Here is a 21,174-nt window from a genome sequence, read left to right as displayed (position 1 = left end):
GAAGCATACCACAATCTTGAGTATTTGTGCATTGCAGAAATGTTGGGCTTAACACTGGTCAGAGCTACAGATATAATGGTTCTAATCATAGGATTATGGTATAAGTCATCTTTTACACCCTGAGATATAACACCCCGTAACCTTTTTAAAGTCATTTTAATAGACAATAATGCATTGAATTGCTCCTCACAAAGAATTTCTGTTCTTGTGTTTTGTCAAAACCAAATTGAAGCAAACGGGTTGGATCCACCAGCAGGAGCATCCCTGGTCTATGAGAAGGCCATAAAGACACCTTGGAAATCAGTACTAGAGAATGTTAGTTTGATGGCTTTGACCTGTATGTCATTTTTGTGCCTCTGTATTTGATTTGCTTATTTTTTCTTCTGTGATAGCATGCATATTTTTTTCTGCTATAGTGTGCTGACCTATGGTTACAAACAATAAAACTGGGCTGAAATGGAATACTAACAATAAAACTGGGCTGAAATGGAATACTTTAGTAGGCATAAAATCAGCCTAAGCTGGAGCACCTCTTACTCTCCATCATATTATGACCTGGTTTGCATATAGCAGCAATTTCTGTGTTATTTACCCTAGGAATTGCCAATACCTGGCAAGATCAAGTGAGCATGCTATTCACTGCTTCCACATTCAATTAACAAACTAGGAGCACCTTGTTATTGTAATACGCAAACCTGGAAACTCTGTTTAAGGGTTGAGCAGCCTAGAATTAGTCCAGCAACGGTTTATGGATTGTTCACTCATGGGAGAAGTGACAAGTGGGCAGGAGCCAGTGTGCTCATCGACGCTCAGCCCCAACAATGCACAGTATACACAATCCATGGATTGTTGTTACACATGAACTGGGCCTTTGATTCCCATGTTCACTTGGTAGGAAAGGAGCATAGCTATTTCAGAAGATACAGAAGATACATTTTCAGGAAAAAGAGGACCTAATGTGGCCAATGCACTGGATTCAAAGTTACAGTGACACTATATGCAAATACATCTCTTCAACAAATTATATTCTTTTTGGAAACAACCAGTTACATGCCTTTAGGTTTTGAATCTCTGGGGAAAGCTTTTCCACAAGAACACAATGGGCAAAACAACATACTCTGTTTCTAAAACTCAAGGAAGTAAATGAAAGTAAATTAGTTCCCAAGGGGTAGAGTCTAATCGCACTATTTGCATCTTGTTTACACACTTCATGATCATGCTTGTAAAGGGCACTTTTTTCCTAACAGCAGAGTAAGAGTGAAAATTGACAAAGCAGTCAGTGAAGGTGGGGGAACCATTGGGATTACAAGGCAGAGGATGCTCATTTCAACAGATCTGAATATGAGAAAGCAGACCCTTACTAAATATTAAACAGCAAAACAATGAGAGATACAGAGGTTGGCTTTAAAGCCAAACATGATTGAACAAAGCTGTCAAAGTGTAATAGAATGTTCCCTCACCTAAAGATGATCAGATTGAGGAGGTGCTTAATAGCTATCATAGCGGTCCGCACTTCTATCCTGATCTGCCACTCTTTGCAGACCAAAAGTCATACTATGGGATTAAGATACGCCAAGCCCTCCCTGATGAATCTGGTTCCTGCTAAAGCGGGGTGGGAAACAGGTGGCCCTTTAGATTTTTAAGTCTACAGAGTCTGTCATCCCTCAACATTGGTTACGTAAGTCAGAATATCTGAAGGGCCATAGCTTGTCCACCTCAGATTTTGGCCATGGGCTGATGTCATTCCAGATCACAATGATTCCTCAGGGCTGTTATATATTTGGTCCACTCAGATGGGCCATGGCAGAAGAACCTGGAATATTCATGGAAAAACTGAAAACCGCCAATATATTTTTAATTGAAACAGAATAGGAACTTGCTCTCATTCACTCTGTACCTGTAGGGTGGTTTTCAATGTTGATGTCAAGACCATGCAATGCTTGATGTCACAGTGCACAAAATTAAACATGTCCTGGGGTTATTGTGGAAAAGTGCAGGCCCATCCTAAGTTCCTCCCTCACCTCTGCCATTCCTTAGCATGTTACAGCAGATTCAGTTACCCAAGTATATTAAATTAAATATGGATATGGAAGGACTTTTTCCAAGGATAGATGCTGTCACATTATTGCTCCTTATGTCCCCACATCATCCTCCTGGTAGGAAGCCACCTGCATGGCAAATGGTTCCATGTGTTACATGGGAGTGGGGGAAAATGGGGGATTTTCCACAGGGATATCACATGCACTGGTCCCTTTGTAGGTGAGCACAGCATGAGTCATTTGTGCATTTGTGCAGGATGGGATAAAACTACCATCATTCAGTGGTTATTTTAACTTCAATAAATAAATTTTAATTTATTGGATTTCTAGAACTTGGGACAATACTGTTAAAGTCAGGGTCTGGTAGAGCCCACAAATACAGTGTCTTATGGGATATTGTTCAATATTTTGAGGATTATGGGGCTAGTAGTCCCAGTTGCATCCCTGGTGGGGAAACAAAATCAACTGGTGCCTGTGTAGCCTCCTCTGCCTCCTTCCCCTTCCCTCCAAAAGCACATCCTGGGGGTAGAAGGGGAGGAGGGTAGCAGCTGAGGCACAGGCTCCTGAGAGTTCTGCAAGTGTTTCAACTGAGTGCTTGCAGATGTTAAATTTGTCTCTTTCTCTCAGCAATTAAAGGCATAGCAAAAGCAGCACTTCATTAAGTCAAACCTAAAATGCACCCTCTGTGTGTGGGTGTACAAGAGGGGGGAGTGAAGTACAAAAAGACAGCAGTTATCTTCATATGTGATGCTAAAGCTTCCCTTGAACCCATCGCCTTTCTCTCGGCAAGACTTGCCTCTTAACCATGGCAGGGGATGGAGAAAAGGAACTGAGAGGAAGAATAAGCAATCTGAATGCTCAAGGGTATGGAACAAACATTGGTTACTTAAATGAATTTTAACCTATGACAGAAAGAGAATTTATTTTAGAACTATTTTTAGGGCTTCAACATTTAGCCAGACTGATTACAATTTGTTTGATTAACTAACAAGAGTAACTAATTAATCAGGAGTCAAAATGCATTGTATTTTAAGACGAGCTCATTTGCAACATGTATACATCATATGGGAGAAAAAAAATACTTCTCTTTGTTAATACTGTTTATTCATGCAGATGTATTCTCCTCTCTCAGTTAACACTATTTATTCATGCAGATTGATTCTACCCACAATTAATTGACTATGCTTTTGTTAATTGGATGACAGCCCTACAGCACAATCCTGTCCATTCTGTTCAAAGGCACCTCCAAGTTCCATGGGGCTTCCTCCCATGGGATTGCAGCCCTAGCCACTGTTGCATGTTTTGAAAAGTGATCCCTTAATTTTTGCCTTGCATTTCTCCAATATATAAAGATTCCTACAAGCAACTCTGTCACTAAAGAACCTTGACTACCCTATAAACTACTGCTGAGAGATATTACAGCTGGAGGATTCCCTGACTACTAGGGGAAATAAGAATATCCTATTTAGAACACTGGCTACACTTCCAGACAGCCAGACGTGGGTCAGTGTTTGGACAAATAATGTTTAGATCATACTTAGCTCAGCAGTGACCCGTGGCAAATTATGTAACTGTGTCAATATTCCATAAGGAGGCAGGGCTATGAATTGTAATTCAGAAATCTGTTGGGGGCAAGAATGGGGGAGGGAATAAATTCTGCCAGTTAATTTACTTGCTAATTAGCAAATGAATTAATGAATGAAAGAATGGGCAATTTAACATTATGGCACATTCCAATCATTGCTTGTAGTAATGTTCTATTTTGTCCTGGATTCTAGAACCAAGATATAAAGAATGCACTACAGTAAACAAGGAAGATTAAAGCTGATCAGGAAACAAGCCTTCACCCTGTGCCATGGGAGAGACAGGCACCTTACTAACATGCGATTCTTGTGATGGTGTGTGGGGCTAAATGAGACCTAAGCAACTTAAATTATCCATTTTCATTTTGCCAAGCCATATGGGTCAGCCATGATGCCCCTCTGAAACCTGATTCATGCTGTCTGTAGGAATCAGACATTGTGAGCAATACAGCTAGCTGGGAGCACATGGTGGACACGTGGCAGGAAGTTGCAATGGAACGCCGCTTCCTTGGCCCCATCTGGCCCTACCAGGCAGATACAGCTGTATTCAGTGTGTTGTGCCATGGATGGAAGAGACTTTGACGGGAGAACAGGGCACGGGCAGCAGGGGAACTATTGCTTCTTAACCAGACTCCCATCTGCCCAAAAATTTACTCTGAAGGGCTGGAAAATCCTCTGGAGCAGACCCCTGCGTGGTGCAGAGGGCTGCATGGGGAACAAATACCCCACTGTGCTTGCTGGTTTCAAGTATACAATACTTGTGTATTTCACTTTTATATCACGCAATAGCCGAGATTCTCTGGGTGGTTAACAGCTGTTTGTTTTTAAATTAAAACACATACACAAACACACATAGCAATGGCAATTGTAATGCCATTGACTAGACGGCCCAGGAAGCCCCTTCTGACTAGATTTGTTCCTACGTTTCTATGTAACTGAATGAGCACAGAAGCATAGCAGTAGTGCAGAATAAAATGCAATACTAAAAATGAAGTTAAAAGGTTAAACGATTAAAACTCTGGGAGAATAAAAAGAGCTTCACCTGGTGCAGAAAGTAATACAAAGTAGGTACCAGGCACACCTCTTTGGGGAGCTCATTCTACAACTAAGGTGCCACAATGGAAGAGGCCGTCCTCCTGGTAGCCATCCAATTCACGCTGTTTAGAAGGACCCCTGCTTAGCCATTATTTATATGTTTTATTTAAGCATAGTCAAACATTACATTAGAATACTTAAACAATATTTATTATTTTATTTATTTAAAACTTTTATATGCCGTCACCACATGCCTCGGCATCTTGGGACGACTTACAACGTAGAGTTGTAAGTTGATGAGTGGCTACAAGCCCGGATACAAAAGCATGATTTGACCAAGCCGTGGTTAAGATGGGTTCCCCAGCCTCTTTGGTTGCAAGGTGATCGATGGATCTTAGTAGTGCCTCCTTATAAATGCCATCCAGGGAGCAGGCTAGTTCAGTTAGGAAAACTATGGCCGCACAGAATGCTCAGGGTCCTAATGCTGCAATTTAAAATTGCATACTTATCAAAAAGCCTTATCAGTAAGGCTTACTTCTAAGCAGACATGTACAGAATATACAGTAAGGCAAACAGATCATGGTAGACATAGTTAAATACTGCATTGGCACCAGCCTTCAATATGTAAATACACACATTTTTGGAATCAATAAAGCAATAATTCTGTATACCGGCTTAGTACATGAAGCAAAGTGGTGGATGCAAAGCAGCTTGCAATCTTGGTGGGGAGAACAGGCAAGATGGTTCCTAAAGGACTGAGGGGAAAGGAGTGGGAACAACCCACCAAGAGCCTGATTATCTTTTAGGTTCCCCAGTAGATTTTTTCACAAACAAGTCACCTGGCCTGGCTTATCTGTAGCCCATCCACATGTAAAATGGGGTGAGGAGTGTGATTCTAACATCCGAGGGGCATGAGGGTGAAGGGAGTGAGGCAGCCCTGCTCTGTAGATAATGGCTGAAACTCCTTTTTCCCCACCCCTGGCTCCAGTGCCAAGACTTAGCTGGGCGAATAAGCACGTGGGGCTATGAGCTTCAGGGATACGGAGAAGGGTGAAGGGTTAGCTCCCCTGAGCTTGTGCCTCTTTTGGACACTGAACATGAGATCTCACCCCCGCCTTATGGACGAACAGGGCAGGCATACTATTAAATTACTGTGGCAGCCTCCATCTGATCTAATTAAAGCCGTGATGCACCTCTTAGGGAAACAACATAATTTTTTCAAGGTTTTAGATTAGCCATGTCCAGCAGGGATCACAAAAGAATAAATATCACTTCAACCTGAGAAATACCTGCAACTCAACCGACCGAACAGGATCTGACTTGCTGTTAATAATTAGCTTGACCAGCTGACTGACTGAGGAACAAGTCAGATCTTCAGGCACCATGTAATCCCTTTTGGAACCCACTGCAGCATCTGGGCATAACTGGGACATGGCAAACAGCACTGAATACAGGGGGCATGTCCTGCTAGATCACATCTTTCCCAAGCCTGGTGCCTTCCCATCATCCCTGATCATTTGCCATGTTGGCTGGGGCAGATGGGAGTTGTGGGCAAAAATATTTCCTGGAACACTGTGCTAGAGAAAGGTGTCCTAGTATCCCACTGCTCCTATCTTGGCAGGGGCTGAAAGACAGGAATACACCCAGCCTATACTGTGACAACTGCACTGTTTACTGATCACTTCCTGGACTTAATTCAAGGGGTGTGTGTGTGCGCATGTGTGTACGTCCCGTATGGCTCGGAGCCAACATCTCTCAAAGACTGCCCTTTTCCAGTAACAACAAAAGAAACCAGGCACATCAGGAGACAGCCAGGTTCATGTCTTGCTTTTGGGCTACCTCATGGCACCTGGCTGGCCACTCTGAGAATGCTGCACTGGGGAGATTAGGCAGCAAATACTCAAAAGGCCACACAGTCTGTTGCACTGCCTCTGGTCCTGAGCCCTCCAGCTGAACCTTTTCCAGGTTATAATGGGGCTGAAATCAGCAGACAGCGGCAGGAGCAAAGTGCACTATAGTGGAGACATCTCAGCAAACAGGGGGCGGTGAATGGGTCATTCATTACCTATCCATCAGAAATGGGCAGAAGGTAGGTCAAAAATTGCTGGTAGACCTCTGGGTAATCTGCGTCAGGTCTCCAATGGGTACTGGCTGCTAACTGTTTGACTGGTAGCAGCAAAATAACTTCCTAGCACAACCATGCCACCACTCCAAACTATATTGCTGAAATAAAGGAACCATGGGATAAACAGGAGTGGATTTGTGTGTGTAAGGGATGTAGACTGCAGATAAACACTGTGAATTGTAGAGGGACACCTGTGCTAACCTGTTGCAGCAATAGCAACAACCTAAGATGCTTGTGGCCCCTGAAAGAATAACACATTTATTCTGATGCAGTGGACAGTATCTATGAAAATGGGTGTTGGGCCATATTAATGCCTGCTGAAGACAGTCTTATGCCAGGAAGCCTTTTCTAGGTGACTAGCCTCAGTCCAAAATGTTATTTTGTTTTTAAATGTTTTTAATCTACTGTTTAATTTGTTTCATACAGTTTACCCCTCCAGAATCTGTTTGGATGTTAAGCAGCACATTGTAAATAAATAAATCAGGTACCACAAGATGCTTTGCTGGTTTTGAATTCTGCAATTCAAAGTGTATTTCTTTTGCACCTACTGCTGACTGTTGCATCTCAGGATTCAAGTAAAGTAAAAAACCTCAAGTTCCTGCACGCTTCAGCTCTGCCTTTCTCTATGCCACCCATCACAAATGGATTCTAGCATGCTGGTCCTTCTCTGCTTTAGATCTGGTGCCTGTGCTGATTCTGCGGGTCATATGACTGGGCTCAAAGGGCGCTTCCCCAGAAAATTGAAAGCAGGTGAACACAACCCAGGAAGTTTATGTCCCACTGCTCTGTTTTATTCCTAACAACATTTTTCTCCTTGTTGGTCTGGCACAAGTCATAGCCAGACAAGTATAAGGATAGGAAGGATCAAGACTTTGCATGAAAACCAATATATACATAAGATCTTCATGACTCATCCTACTGGCAGACTTCTGGAGCATAGTCCACTGGCTGATGCAAAATTGGTTGCTTCGCATCAAACTCCGTAACAGGGACCATTCCAGTAAAATGTATCTTCATCGTTAAGCCCATGTCCTAATGTAAAATCTTGTCCTGGTCATCAGCCATTCTGGTCAGGAGTGGATGGGTGAGTGGGAGTTATTTTTCAAGCCCCAAATATAAGACACAACAGCGAGAACAAATCAACCATGCCTACTAAGTTTCCTCAAGGGAAAGTACGACAAGTCTGCTTTGCACAATGTACCCAGGCTTGTTCTGTCTTTGCAAAAAACAAACACCTCACGGCCTTTCATGAAATGTGATATTTCTATTAGCGGGAGAGGGACAAAAGAGGAAGGCAGGGAAACAAAGCTTCTCATTCTGACTCTCAGTTCGCAGTACATTTCATTTGCATTAATTCCTCCACAGGAAGCTGAGCCACAGACATGGTTAAGTTCTCACAACTATGGAAATCAGAGGAGCCCAAAACATCAGGGAAGAAGTGAGTAGCCTTTAATCATCACCACCATCCCTTTCCAATTCTCATCTTTTGTGGGGCTTTCCTCCCATTAGCTTCTCTGCCAAGGCAACACTGCACACCAAAGAAGATTCTGGGATATGAGAAAATATTCTAGAATGCAGGGTAAATATGCAGGGTGATCAGCAGATTTCTATCCATTTTTATTTCTCAGTAATGCTTTCAAAATAGCTTACAACTTTTGTAAAATGCAGGGGACACTCAGAAACCACACGCACCCCTTCCCCACTAGAGAAGTTGGCATCTGATATTCCTTCCCGCATGGCAGCTGGTGGTAGATAGCTAAACAGGTGTGGGGAAAGGACAGTTTTGGACAACCTTCCTCCATCCAATGCCTCCCTAGATAGTCTGGAGGACAATTCCCATCATGCCCAACCATTGGCCATGGTGGGTGGGGCTGATGGGAGTTGAAGCCTAAAACTGCGGGAAGTCACCAGGTTGGAGAAGGCGGTCTAGCTGGAGCGGGTGATTTACATAATCTCTGCCTGTCACCCACTGCAGACAGACTGACCTACTTCTAAGAGCATACCTGTAGAAATCATCATCACAGGGAAAGGTCCACAGTGAGAGGGAAATCAGTTACTTTAAGGGGCCTTATGTGTCATTGCTAACCTTCTCACTGAGTAACCCCTAGTGAGTTTCCTTTGAGTCTCAGGGATATCCTAAAACCTCACTGCAAAACTTCAGTTCTGTGCCAAACTAATCTACACTATGTAACTTCCTTTGAAGGCTGCATTCCCAAAGCCCAGATCCTGTCTTGGTCAGCAGTGCTGGTAGAGGATGCAGTCGCAGAACAGAAGACAAGCCTTCTACTGTTTTGAGTGCCGGTATAGTTTGCCACAGAGCAGTACTGACTACGTACCCAGCAAGCAGTGCACCCACTGGCCCAATTCAGAACGACAGCTACTTACTATGAGTACTTTCTAAGAAAGGGCTGGTTCCCGTCACCAATACATTTTAAATGGTACACAGTTATCGTTCTTAGAGTAATCTCAAAAGGTGATATGGCGCAAGTAGGCATTCAAAACCTGTTTGCTACTAATGAGACCTGAAGTTGCTACTAGTGAAAACCTGCTCATGGAGGTCCAAAGAAAGCCTGCCTTCTTAAGTATATTTGTACCACAAGCCGAGAAGTACAACTTAATGCAGCTTGTGCTTGAATACAGCAACCATTAGTTTGCAGAAAGCCTTGCCTTGGTCACAAACATAGCAAATTCATTTGTAGACAGTGCTTGCCTGTATAGCATGCTTCAACCCATCTGAGCTGTCATGTGGTTTCCTGCATTGTTCATCCATTACAGAAGTCAAGAGTTTCCTTATTTGCGGGAGTGACTGAGGACAAACACTCCTACTGAGCTATGAGGACACAAATCCACTTTGTAAAATGCTGCTATAAGGCACAGCCTGTGATTTACAGTCCCACTGAGCCAGGACTGCCCCCCCAACACAAGGTGCACCCAGTCTACCTGACAGAGATGTGGTGAGAAACCAGAATGTATAGTGCGTTGTGTATATTGCTATAGCAATGACTGACCACAAAAGCCTGTCTTACACAGAGATTTTACCAGCCATGCTGGGATTTATCCATATTACCTCAAAAAAATGGAAGCACACCCTTCAATCCTCAGCTCCAGTGACTGATCAGCAAAGTAACTCACCAACTCCACTACAGAACAGTTACCTCAAATATTACCAGAGACAATGGCAAAGGATGACGCACCTGTCTCCACAACTGTGGACATAGTCTTCATTTCCCAGAATTCCAAGAGATGACCTTTAAAAGAGCTTCTTTCAAGCAAGCTTGGGATAGCCTAAAATGATCTCTTTGGGTGAGTCTAGCAATCACTAGTTTGCAGTCTATCAAATTCCAGGTGCAAATTCTGCCACACTGAGGGTAGAAATAAAGCAGGCATCATAATCCAGGGCATCTCTCCCTGTCCATCATAACAACTCTGTTCTCTTGTCCTGATATAGATTTGCTTGTCAGGATCAATTTCAAAGTCGTAACGTATAAATCCACTTCATATTTACGTTAAATTTCTACTTCTGGCTCCCCACTTTCACATACGCCTGAAATGCGGAAGTGGTGATGGTGGAGAACATTATGCACCAAAATAATGAGGCTGAGCGAAGGGCAGCATCGTGTTGCTTGGCTGCCTTCGTCCTTCCTAAAGACTGAACGGCAGAATCTCAACACACTGCAAGAGCAACCACGAAAGGTCATGGGATCAGGCTCCCTTTCTGCCTCCCTCTCGCCCACCTACGCGGTACTTTCCTCTTCCCTCCTCCAAAGCCGACCATCCCACGAACTGTATTTTTTAAAAAAGTAAATCCGTCGAATCCTGCATCATCTACTTAGAGGTGCTGCCACTGCCGCAGCGATGGACAGCTCTCCCCCCCACCACCCCCAGTCTGCAAACTAGTCTCCCTTAACAAAGAGGATTCCCCTCACCACCCATTTTCCCCTTCTAGAATGTTGCTTTGGTGGCATCTCGAAATACGGAAGGGAGGACGGGGCGGGGGGGGGGGAGAGTGAAGGAAGCTGTGCCGCCAATTGCCCACCACTCCTGCCTCAATCGATAGAAGTGGGACAAGCGGAGCGGGGCGGAGGGAAGCAGCACCGAGAAGCTTGCTCGCTAGTAAGAAGAAAAAGGACCAGTGATAAAAAAAAAAACACAGAAGCAGGTAGTCGGAAGTCACGGCTCCCACCGCATCAGGAACTGCCGTCTTGCCCAAGCAAGAACGGAGTGGGGGTTGGTCGCCGACCCACCAAGAAACCAGCCCCGTGGCAGCCCCCGAACATCCATGCGGCTCTTACTCCGATGCAAGAAAGACCCCCACTTTCTTCCCACGAGCCCTCCTTTCTTTCCTCCGTCCATCCGTAACTCCGCCTCTTTCATCCCCCATTCATCGATCCATTCATTCATCCCGTCCGCCTGCCTTTCTGCGTCTTCTCTCCATTCCTTTCTCACCTGGCTCAGTTGGCGAGGCGATGCCTCCGCTCCCCAGCCGTCGGGAAGCGAAGGAGCACGCAGCCGCTGCCGCTCCGGCGAGCAAGAGAAACCCGCCTCCGCCTCCCGCAGCGCTCTCACCCCGCGCTCGTGAACCAGCCCTCCCCCTCTCACCACCGCGGGCAACAGTTGGCGGTTTCGCCAAAGCCACGCCCCCGCAGGCTGTTGCTAAGCGTCCCGGGCGCCTCATTGTATCCATTCGGTGAGCTCACAAAAGCGGGGTGGGCGAAGATTCCAAAAGGGGGCGGGGGGAGTCGAGAGGGAATCCCTTTCCAAACGGGTCAAGGCGGCCTTTCGTGCCCCGAGGGAGGGAAGTAATCAAGGGAAATGGCTGGGGGGATGGAAGTTGTAAAAACTACTGAACATGACAAAAAGGGAAGCTGCACCTTTTAGGCTGCAGATCCCTCAGGCTGTGACTTGCGGACTAACTCCAACTGACCTCAAGGAAGTTGGACCTACTTCTGAATATACATGTTTCAGATGGCGCTGTGATCATGCGCTTTAGTTTTGAACCTTGATCCCACCTGCCGGCTCCGAGTGACGTTGTTTACGGGTCTCCGGAGATTCCTGCACTCAGCTCGATCCCGTCTGAAATTCTCTTGGGGCGAATGAGGAAAATTCCGAGCCGCAGGTGGCTGTAGAAATCCCCGCACCAAAAGGCAAACACTTTACAGACATCTTTCATGCAGCCTGGCCCTAACTTTCCCCAGAAGTAAATGAGGCTGAGTTTAATGGCCCTATTAGTATAATTCCTTTCTTAAGCCAATCAAACCATTACCAAAAAATGTGCAAGCTTCAAAGGTCATCAGGCAAGGTGTTACAAACGGCAGGTGGGGGAACAAACTGATTGCTTCGTTGGTGAAGCCACAGTGGCATGATCTCAGGGCTCCAGCCTGCTTTACATCTTTGCCCTATTAAAAGACCTGGCAATCTCAAGAGCTCAAACATTCTCTGATCTTTTGACTGACAAAATAAAGCCATTACACAAATATCGATTCTGGACTTTTTCTTATGGCCAACTTGGCTACTCCACTTGTTGAGTTCAAAGGGGTTACTAACTTAGAACTGCAAAGGCTGCAGCTTGGCTGCATGGTCCTAAAACATAGGTTTTTTAGTAGCTTAAGAAGCTGCGCTACACGGAGTCGTACCATTGGTCCATTTGGCTGAGTAGCCTCTACTTACCTTCCTCAGCCTGGTGCCCTCCAGATATGTGGGACTATGCAACCCCAGCATCCCTAACCAGCATGGCCAAGGATGAAAGGAGTACTCTCTTTCCTAGTTTTGATGTGGTCTGTCCTTTAACTCTTTTGATATGTAATGCTGCCACCAGTAATTTTATTCCAATCTCGTTAACCTCCCACAATATTGTGCCCAAACTATAAGGTTCCTTCATTAGACTATGTAGTCCTGAGAATAAGACTCCAGTATGCAAACATTCTGTGACTCTGAGTTAACAATAAACAAATTAAAACTTTATTTGTACAAGAAGTATATTGGTTTCAAGATACTCTAACTCATTTTTAGTAAATAAAACAATGTATAGTATCTTCTGGAGATATCTCACTCTTTCCCTTCTCAATCACTCCTCACTCTCAAATCCTCTTTTCTGTCCTGAATGTAAATTTGATGATTTTATTCTTTCTCAGTTCAATCTTTCTCTTCTGCACTCAGATTTCTGTCAGCTTCAATCTCTCACATGCTCATAATACTTGACAATCTTAGGTTCTGATTCTCCCTATATATTATAAAATCGCTAATACATTCTAAGTATTCTACTTCCTTCTCTTTGTTCTTATGAATCATAAATACCTTGCACAGTACTATCTAGGATTCTAAAGGGAAGGTTGCCTCTTCACATTCTGTAGATGTACTGTGTCCTCTCCACACACTTTCAAGCTCCGTCCACACATTCTCAATCACCTCATGCACTCATCCTCCTCTTTTACTCAGCCTTGCCCTTCTGAAATTTACCAAGGTTTAAAGGAGCACAGCCTCAAAACACTTGAAATCATTACAGAAACTCTTTCCCAGGTCTACTTGATTTATACCTGACAGCACAAAATCAAAGTCTATTCCTGTATTCCTACTCATTCTCTCTGGGATATTCTGGGAGAAGGGGATTGTTCTATGTAGATGCATGCATTTTCTTAGTATCAGCATAATAAGGAAGCAAAAGAAGAAAGAAAGTTGTAGCCATGGTTCCTGAGTACTTAGCTGGAATAACTGTTGCTAAAAATAAAATGAAATTCTCCTGAGAACTATTAAAGTTTGAAGACCAGATATGTAGCCCATGAATAAAGTACATGCTTTTAATAAAAGGGATTATAGTAAAAATAATGTACAGATACAGGCAGTCCCTGGGTTATGAATGAGTTCCATTCCTGAGAAAATGGAAATTCATATTTAAGTTGAATTTGTATGTAAGTCAGATCTTGGAAAGTGGCCCCCCACATTCTCAGAGATTAGGGGAGCTGGACCCCCATGAAAATAGAAAAATCACAAATATCCCATGTCCATACTCACTAGTGTCTCCTCTTTGCAGCAAGGGAATGGAGAAGAGATTTCCTTCTCTAGATGGACAAGGCAGGAACAACTGCTTTGGACGCCTCCCTTTCTACCTTTTCACTCCCCCCCCCTTCCCTCTCTCCTCCTCTCTCTGTTGATGCTTTGGAAACCCTCTCTCTCTCCCTGCCACTTTCTTTCTATGGTGATGACAATTTTCTGTAACTAAGTTTTTAAATTAATAGGCTGTATGGCAGTTTGTTCACAAGTACAGGTTCTTCTTAAGCCAAAGTTCCCTGTATTCTATGTGATTTGCGACAGGAAAGGTGTGAGCACCTGAATGCATTTCTCAAGATACACCCTATCTCCCATAAGCAGATCTTCCAGTTTATTTCTTCTGAAAGTGAGTCAGCCAGGATTTACCAAATACGGGCATTGCCCTCCTTCAAGGGTACGTGTTCAATTTACCATCCCCATTGAACATCCTCCTCCATAGCACCTGCCCATTGATGAAAAAAGTCCCAGAAGCGCCCCCCCCCCCCACAACCTGCACTTGGGTCAGAAGAACAGCCTCTGTACAGTCAGACACTGCCAGAGCTGCCCTATTACTATGCTTCTGCTTTCAGAAATTGCTTTCAGTAACTTTCTTTTTTCTTTAGGTAACCGCTTGCAAATGCTGGCTCTTTGCTATAGAAACTATTGCTTTGTTAATGTGCCAGCAAAGGGCAAACATAAAGAAATGGGAAGGACAGCATGTGAAAGAAAAATTGAGTTTTAGAGAAGCATGTTCCCCTACTGTGCTCACCTTGTGATGACCATGTCAAAACTGGCCATAAGCAGGTTTCAAAGCTTGGTGGAGGTAGCCTTCACTGTCAGCTCAGAGCATCTTAAGTATGTGGGAAATGCCATGCTTTGGCTGTTAAGCAGCCTCTTGGGGATGCCTCCCAGGCAGCCTCTCCTTTTGCATTCTGCTATGACCTTCTCCAGGAATGCCGTAACCGTAACCCTGTGCACACAATGGGCCATGTCCAAGACAATGTTGCCTTAGCAGAGGTGACCTCCAGTTCAACCCCAAGAGCACTGGCTGTTGCAACAGGTTTTCTGGGAAATCCTGTCACACCAGCGAATGCTATGGGCATTGTGATAGGGGTCTTTTCTGCCAGCACCATCTAATCTGCCCATATTTGCATGGATATGGCTCTTATTGCAAGTATGTTCCATGAAATTAAGGGGGACTTGCTTCTGATATGTTTTAGAAATGCTGCTTACAAATAATGGAAATAGATGCATCAATGCAGCAAGTGTTTGACAATTATTTGCAAGACTGCAGAAAACTTTGGTCATTGTACTTTGCAATTACAATTCCAAGAAAGCAGAGTTTTTAAAGTACGTATACAAAAGCTGAGATTTTCCAGATGGGCTTCAACATATATGGAACTTGGGTGGCAGGTACACACAACTTACTGTTATGGGTCTCTTACGTTGTCCAGACTGAATTCTAGAATTCCTCTGTGGTAAGATTATTTTTTTAAACCATGGAGGGAATCAACTGTCTGTTCTAAGGGTTCCACACTTCACCATGGCTTCTCCAGCCATCTGAACCCAGGATGACCACTTTACCATTGTTATGGAAACACCATAAAACACCCTGGCAAGAATGGCCACAGAATTGGCCATTTCTAGCCTTCACTCTCTACGGCCCTCAGCTCCTTAGTGGCAGATACATCACTGCTTGCTTTATTCAAATTGACTGAGTGATATGTCCATCAACCTGTCTACTTTTGGGAAAAGGAAGACAATGTGAAAATACATGGAGGGAGAAAGGGGAAACTGCAGCAAAACTGTTTTGTTTCATTAAATTAAAATCTTTGTAGGGGCTGATGCAGCTGGGAAGTGCTGTAGACATGCAGGTATACTAGGGAGCGGAAAGGGGAAACCTGCCACAGGACTGTAGCAGACCAGTATGGAGGAGACTGCTGTGGTCCATAGGCAAGAACAGAGAACAGATGAGGATTTGGCTTGTGAGGGCTGCTGGAGTGCATGAAGCAGTCAGCAGGAAAGAACGAGAGATGTGAAAATAGCACTGCTTGTGTAACCATGTGACTATCTCACTGGAAAGTTTGGGATCAGCACAGGGTTGTTTGCCATGTCATGTGAAACCAACCACTGCAAATCTACAGGTGAGTTCAAACCGTCAGTGGGGACACCTCTCTGGCAAGACAGAGTAAGAAAGAGGAGTGACAGAGGGATCCACCGTAGGATGCGGCCTCAGCTGTTCATTGCCACCCGGTGGATTCTCACCAGTCCCGCTTGTTTGGGAGTGGCAGTGGGGGAACCGAGTGAAGTGTGCTGTTCTTTTCCAAGCACCAACCAGCTGATTGCTCACTCCTGCTCCAAAGAAGATCTTTAGGGCAGGAGGAGCCAGGATGGCAGCTGTCGGCTTCACTCTCCGCTTAGCCACTTGACAAGAGTGGCAGCAGACCAATCTTGCCAAGCAGCTCTATGGTTCTGGCATCTGTGCCATGCCAAGTTGTGTTTTGACAACAAAACAAGCAATTGTGATACTAAGAAACCACCGAAAAGACCATTGTTTCTGCTTGAGGTTTCTCAAAACGAAATGCACCGTGCTGAAATACCATGATGAAGTTCGGACAACATGACAAACCCAAAGTTTTTTTTTAAATTGCTTGCTGTGTTGTGTGCACCTGCTGCCCTCTAGGTGCTCAGGAAAGTGAAAATGTGCAAGCCACTCCCTTTTATGGAATCCTGGAGGTTTGTCAAATAACCATCAATGTTCTTGTTCTTTTAAAAGGGGTTTTGTTGTTTTGCTTTGTTTTGTTTGACAGGGCAGTCTGTGATGGTTTGGCAAGGACATATGCATTCATGTCTGCATATGTCCCTTTTAAAAATTCTGAATAGCCCTCTCAAAAATCTATATGAAAGGAACTAGAGTGTTGACAGTTAACTGTCAAAACCTCCATGTTTCCCTAAAAGGAGTGGCTTAGACCTTTCAACTTTCCTGAATAACTAGAGCCTCAAGGGAAAACAGAGACCAGAAATCTCTGTTTGGTTCTTCCTCCATGTTGCTTGGACAGAGGAGTAGAGCACCTGCAGCAGACTTTGGACTCCTAGACTATGAATCAGTAAATTCCTTAAAATGCTTTGCCTGTTGGGGCTAGACAGAAAAGCATGATTATGCAGCAAATCTCTGTTTATTCCTGATCATCTAGCATTATTTTAAGACTTGCCAGTTTATGCATTTTAAATGATTGCTGGAACAAAACTAGATTCTCTAATAACTTGTGCTGTGTGCAAAAGTGTACAAATGATGCATGTTTGATAAGACAGAAGCTGACCGAAAACATGCTTTATTAGTGATGGATTCTGAGGTGCTATGTGCTAACTGATGTTTAATACATGAACTGAATGTACCATTACACTAGATCTGGGTTGTCTGATTTATTACAAGGCTATAATTAAGAACTTATGGGCATTTTGATAGAAGTCCACCAAAGTTACTACAAAAAAAATGTGGCTCTTAACCATACCCTGTATACGTACAGGTGTTATAGGAATTAGATTAAGCCATTGCAAGATCCATTTCCTCTTGGACTTCAGTAAAGACCTGTCTATTCCTTCATTTTCATTAAATAACATTATGAAAATCTGATTTTTCTCAATGATACAAATCCAAACATTTATACATAGTCCAGGTTCATGCATCACAGGAAGTTTTGCTTCTGAGCTGAATCCTGGCTTCTTTCTCTGCTTGTGCCAGTGGAATACCACAGGAAAGGGACAATGTGCAGGTGAATGCTGCTCAGTCACATCCTGGTTTATGAAGCCAGGCTGTTTGGCTTATTGTCACATGAGAGCATGGCCACACAACATGTGACAGTAGGCTGAGGCCTTGTAAATTGTGAAGACTCTGACTCAAAAATCCCCATTCAGATAAACACGGTGGGCGGGAGGGAAATAATGGGAAACTCCCAATATTTATATGTGTTTGTAACATGTTAGTCAGGTAGAGTGGTTCAGGCCTCAGGCCCCTTTTTGTGCAACATTATCCCTAAAATGGGCAGGAACTCGATGCCTTCCAGATGCCTGAGACTACAAGTCCTAGAGCCCCTGATGTTGGCCATGCTGGCTGAAGTGGACAGGCGACATCCAGTGCCGGCATTCTACTGGTGCTAACTTGTTTCCAGCAGTTGTGGTGGAATGGGAAGGGTGGGCTGCAGCTGCTCCAGAGAGCGGATGTCTCACACTGAGGGGTTCTCAGAACAAAGCTTCAGCCGCAATGCCTCGCTCTAAGAGGACCTTCCTCAGAGTGAGGCAATCTGAGCGAGGTGGCTTTGGAGAGTGCCTTTCCTACCACCACACAGGTGAACACCAGGGCCACCTCCTCCACCAAATCCTTACTCTGAGGAAGGACCCTTAGACTGAGACACTGAACAGAAGCCAGTGCCTGTGGGAATATAAGAGAGGAAGAGAAGGCAGACATTTCTGCATCAGCATTGACCTGGTTTGCATGTAACCAGAAGCCACCATGGGCAAGTTTCTATGTTGCTGTGGCAGTGGCCAGTCTGAATATTTGTGGTGAGGGTATTCTGCAGTTTGCTGTTACAGGTGAACCTGGTTGGGGGGGGGTTGTTGGGGGGTTGACAAGACACTCAGGCTTGTCTTGTTTTAGGGTTGCAGATGGTTTACTAATTACCCCAACAGCCTACCCTTGCCTTGTTTGCAACAAGGGTAACAACAAGCTTCAGCACACTTCCACCATGACTCAAATGTTCCTAATGGCTATTGCAGCCACAACAAGAAGCTCTGTGGGGAAATTCATGAATGAATTAACTACTTTATTTCAGGCATAGAACAGTAAGTACAAGAATAATAAAACAGATCAGTACAAGAAAATACATTAAAACACGACACCAATAAAAAGTCATTAAAATATCTAGATACTTAAATTACAGTAAAATCTGAACTTCAAATTACATTATTACAATTCAGTGATAGCTCCTAAATTCAGGCGCAGTGGCTTCCTGTTATATGCAAACCAGGCCATTGATTCTGCTAGTGCAGTATCATCTCTAGAAAGTAGTGAGGGAGTTATATTCATTTGTGATACCTCTTAAATTTAACAAAATTTGAAGTAGGTGTAGTCTAATGCATCTGGAGAACACCATGTTCTCCCAGCCCTGCTTTGGATCACTGAGGTCTGCTGTAAATAAAAAGCCTTCCCTTTGTCTCTTGCCCCATCAACAGAGCACCAACTTCTATCCACTACATCAAGCTCCCTCTGCAGCTCAGGTTCCGCTTACAGTAACAGACAACCTGGACTTTGAGAGAGTGAAAAACAACCATCACAAGTCTGGATTCAAGCATAGCTGCCAGAAGCACCAGCCTAAACTGGCCTTTGTTTCTTGGGCTACCTAGTTCCAGGTAGATCATACACACATGGACTTTATGATCCAACTACATCTTCTCTTCCTTAGATGTTGATCCCACCTTCCTTCTAATGAGAGTGACATTTACAGAGTAAGATGATCTCTTTCAAACTGCTAGAATACTGTAAGTCTATTTGACTTCTCTCAAGCCTCTTCATGTTACATTTGCATACACAGAAGACACTTCCATGGAAGAGATAGCGTGTTACATATGGTGCCTGTGCACGGCACATACACATACCAGAAAGTCATGATTGGCTGCAGCCTCCCCGCGTGTGTGCAGTCAGGCATGTATCTGCATGCAGTTGCATGTGACACTGGAAGATTTGATACTTTTTCCTATACTGGCAAGTGCAACTTCTGGCATTCTAGATGTTTTGGGCTACAACTCCCATCAGCCCTAACCGGCATAGACAATGCTAGAGAATGCAGGAGCTACAGGCCAGATCAGCTATGAATGAGGGTGAAGGAAAAATACAGTGTCAGATGGCTCCTCCTCACACAGTCTCCCCAAACAGTAAGGCTTTCCTTATTCATGTTAATCAAGAGGAAGCTCCATTCATGCAAAAGGAGGCATATGGAGCTCTGTCTTCTATCAAAATGGGCAGAAAAGGCCCCTCATGTAGGATTCTACATGCAGATTTGAACAGAAGCAGACTTCCCAATCAGGGCAGAAACTGTACAGTGGAAATTAAAAGATTCCACATCTGCTTGGTTCTGCTGGACTAACAACTAAGTATAAAGTTTTGTTCCTGAACCCCAGAAGCAGCTTAAGTTTTGGGGGGGTTTTTTGAAAGTCACATACCAGATTGTTGCTCACCACTGGATGCATCATTGAATAGAAACATTCTGCAAAACCCTTAAAGAGAACATATGTTATTCCAAAGCAAACCAGCCCTTTAATTCCAGGCTATGTATGTTGTTGGCAAGAAACCAGAGCTGAAATCTGAGGAACTGATACTAATTAATAATGGAGATAATGCAGAGGCTGAAGCTTAAATGATCTGATGAAAAACATGGCAACTCTGTTCATTGTTTGAGGCTCTCTAATCAATCTCTTTGTGCTGGAATTCCTCTAGTTATTTAGCATTGATATTTATGATGCAGTAACTTAAAAAAAAACAAAAATAACAAAACATGCATTTGGATTGATTTCCCTCCTTTAATCAATACAATCTTGGATACTGATTACAGAGAACTTCCTTGGTTAGTGTTCTCCCACACAAGGCTGTGAGTGGTCTGAATAATTCACTCCTTCTACACATCATCTGCCCTGAGAATATTTTATTTTGAAGAAAAGCATAGAAATGATGACAGAGAAATTCAGAAGGGGTTCATGACCAACCATACTGCAAGGTCTTGAGTTGGCACCAATATTTATTCTTTTGTGGCATTCTTATTTTAAATGGAAAAAAATTAAGTGATATGACACCATAAGAAGAAAATTTTGCATAAATATATTGCTGATGAGTTTTTATACTACCTTAATGTATATTCCAATAATCAGTAAAGATAAGAGCTTTTTCAGCAATCCTAGTTGGGTTCTATCCAGTGTTAACTAACTTAAGTTCCATTCATTTATTCATTTTTCTGGGTCTACTCTAAGACTGGCATTGGATGCCACCCTATGATGACTATTCGTCTATGTTAATTTAGCCATCACTGTTATTTCCAGACACCTCAGTAGCCCCTCCCTATTTGATGGAGGATGAGAATCTTTCTGTTTGCAGGCTGACACAGTTTTTGCAGCAAGTAATAAATTCATAGCAACTAGCAAGTGATTCCAACACATTTTCAATATCCTCTATTAAACAAGACCACTAGCAGGATTGCTCCTAAAATTATTCCTTTTATTTCAGATATAAGTTCATTACTTTTCTCCAATAATTGCTCCCGATCTGACCACAACAACACCTGTGAAGTGTATTCACATTGACCACAAGCTTTCAGTATGAAGG

General features: G+C 43.6%; 1 protein-coding gene across 3 annotated transcripts in view; it reads right to left on the bottom strand.

Moving 5' to 3' along the window:
• The window catches only part of RAB11FIP4 (RAB11 family interacting protein 4), a 200,137-nt gene that overhangs the window by 35,136 nt on the left and 143,827 nt on the right, over nucleotides 1-21,174 (bottom strand). For 2 of the 3 annotated variants that reach the window (XM_044422074.1, XM_044422075.1), the window contains exon 1: nucleotides 11,229-11,310. The exons of the other annotated variant lie outside the window; for it this stretch is intronic. The gene's annotated coding sequence lies outside the window, so the exon portion shown is untranslated. Of the gene's footprint in view, nucleotides 1-11,228; nucleotides 11,311-21,174 lie in introns of those variants that run through there. 3 annotated transcript variants of the gene reach the window in all.

Source organism: Varanus komodoensis, unplaced genomic scaffold, assembly GCF_004798865.1.
Source record: "Varanus komodoensis strain SLA01 unplaced genomic scaffold, ASM479886v1 scaffold12, whole genome shotgun sequence".
Taxonomy (NCBI): Eukaryota; Metazoa; Chordata; class Lepidosauria; order Squamata; family Varanidae; genus Varanus; species Varanus komodoensis.
The sequence above is the reverse complement of the archived record's forward strand: the minus strand, read 5'-3'. Positions and strand labels throughout refer to the sequence as shown.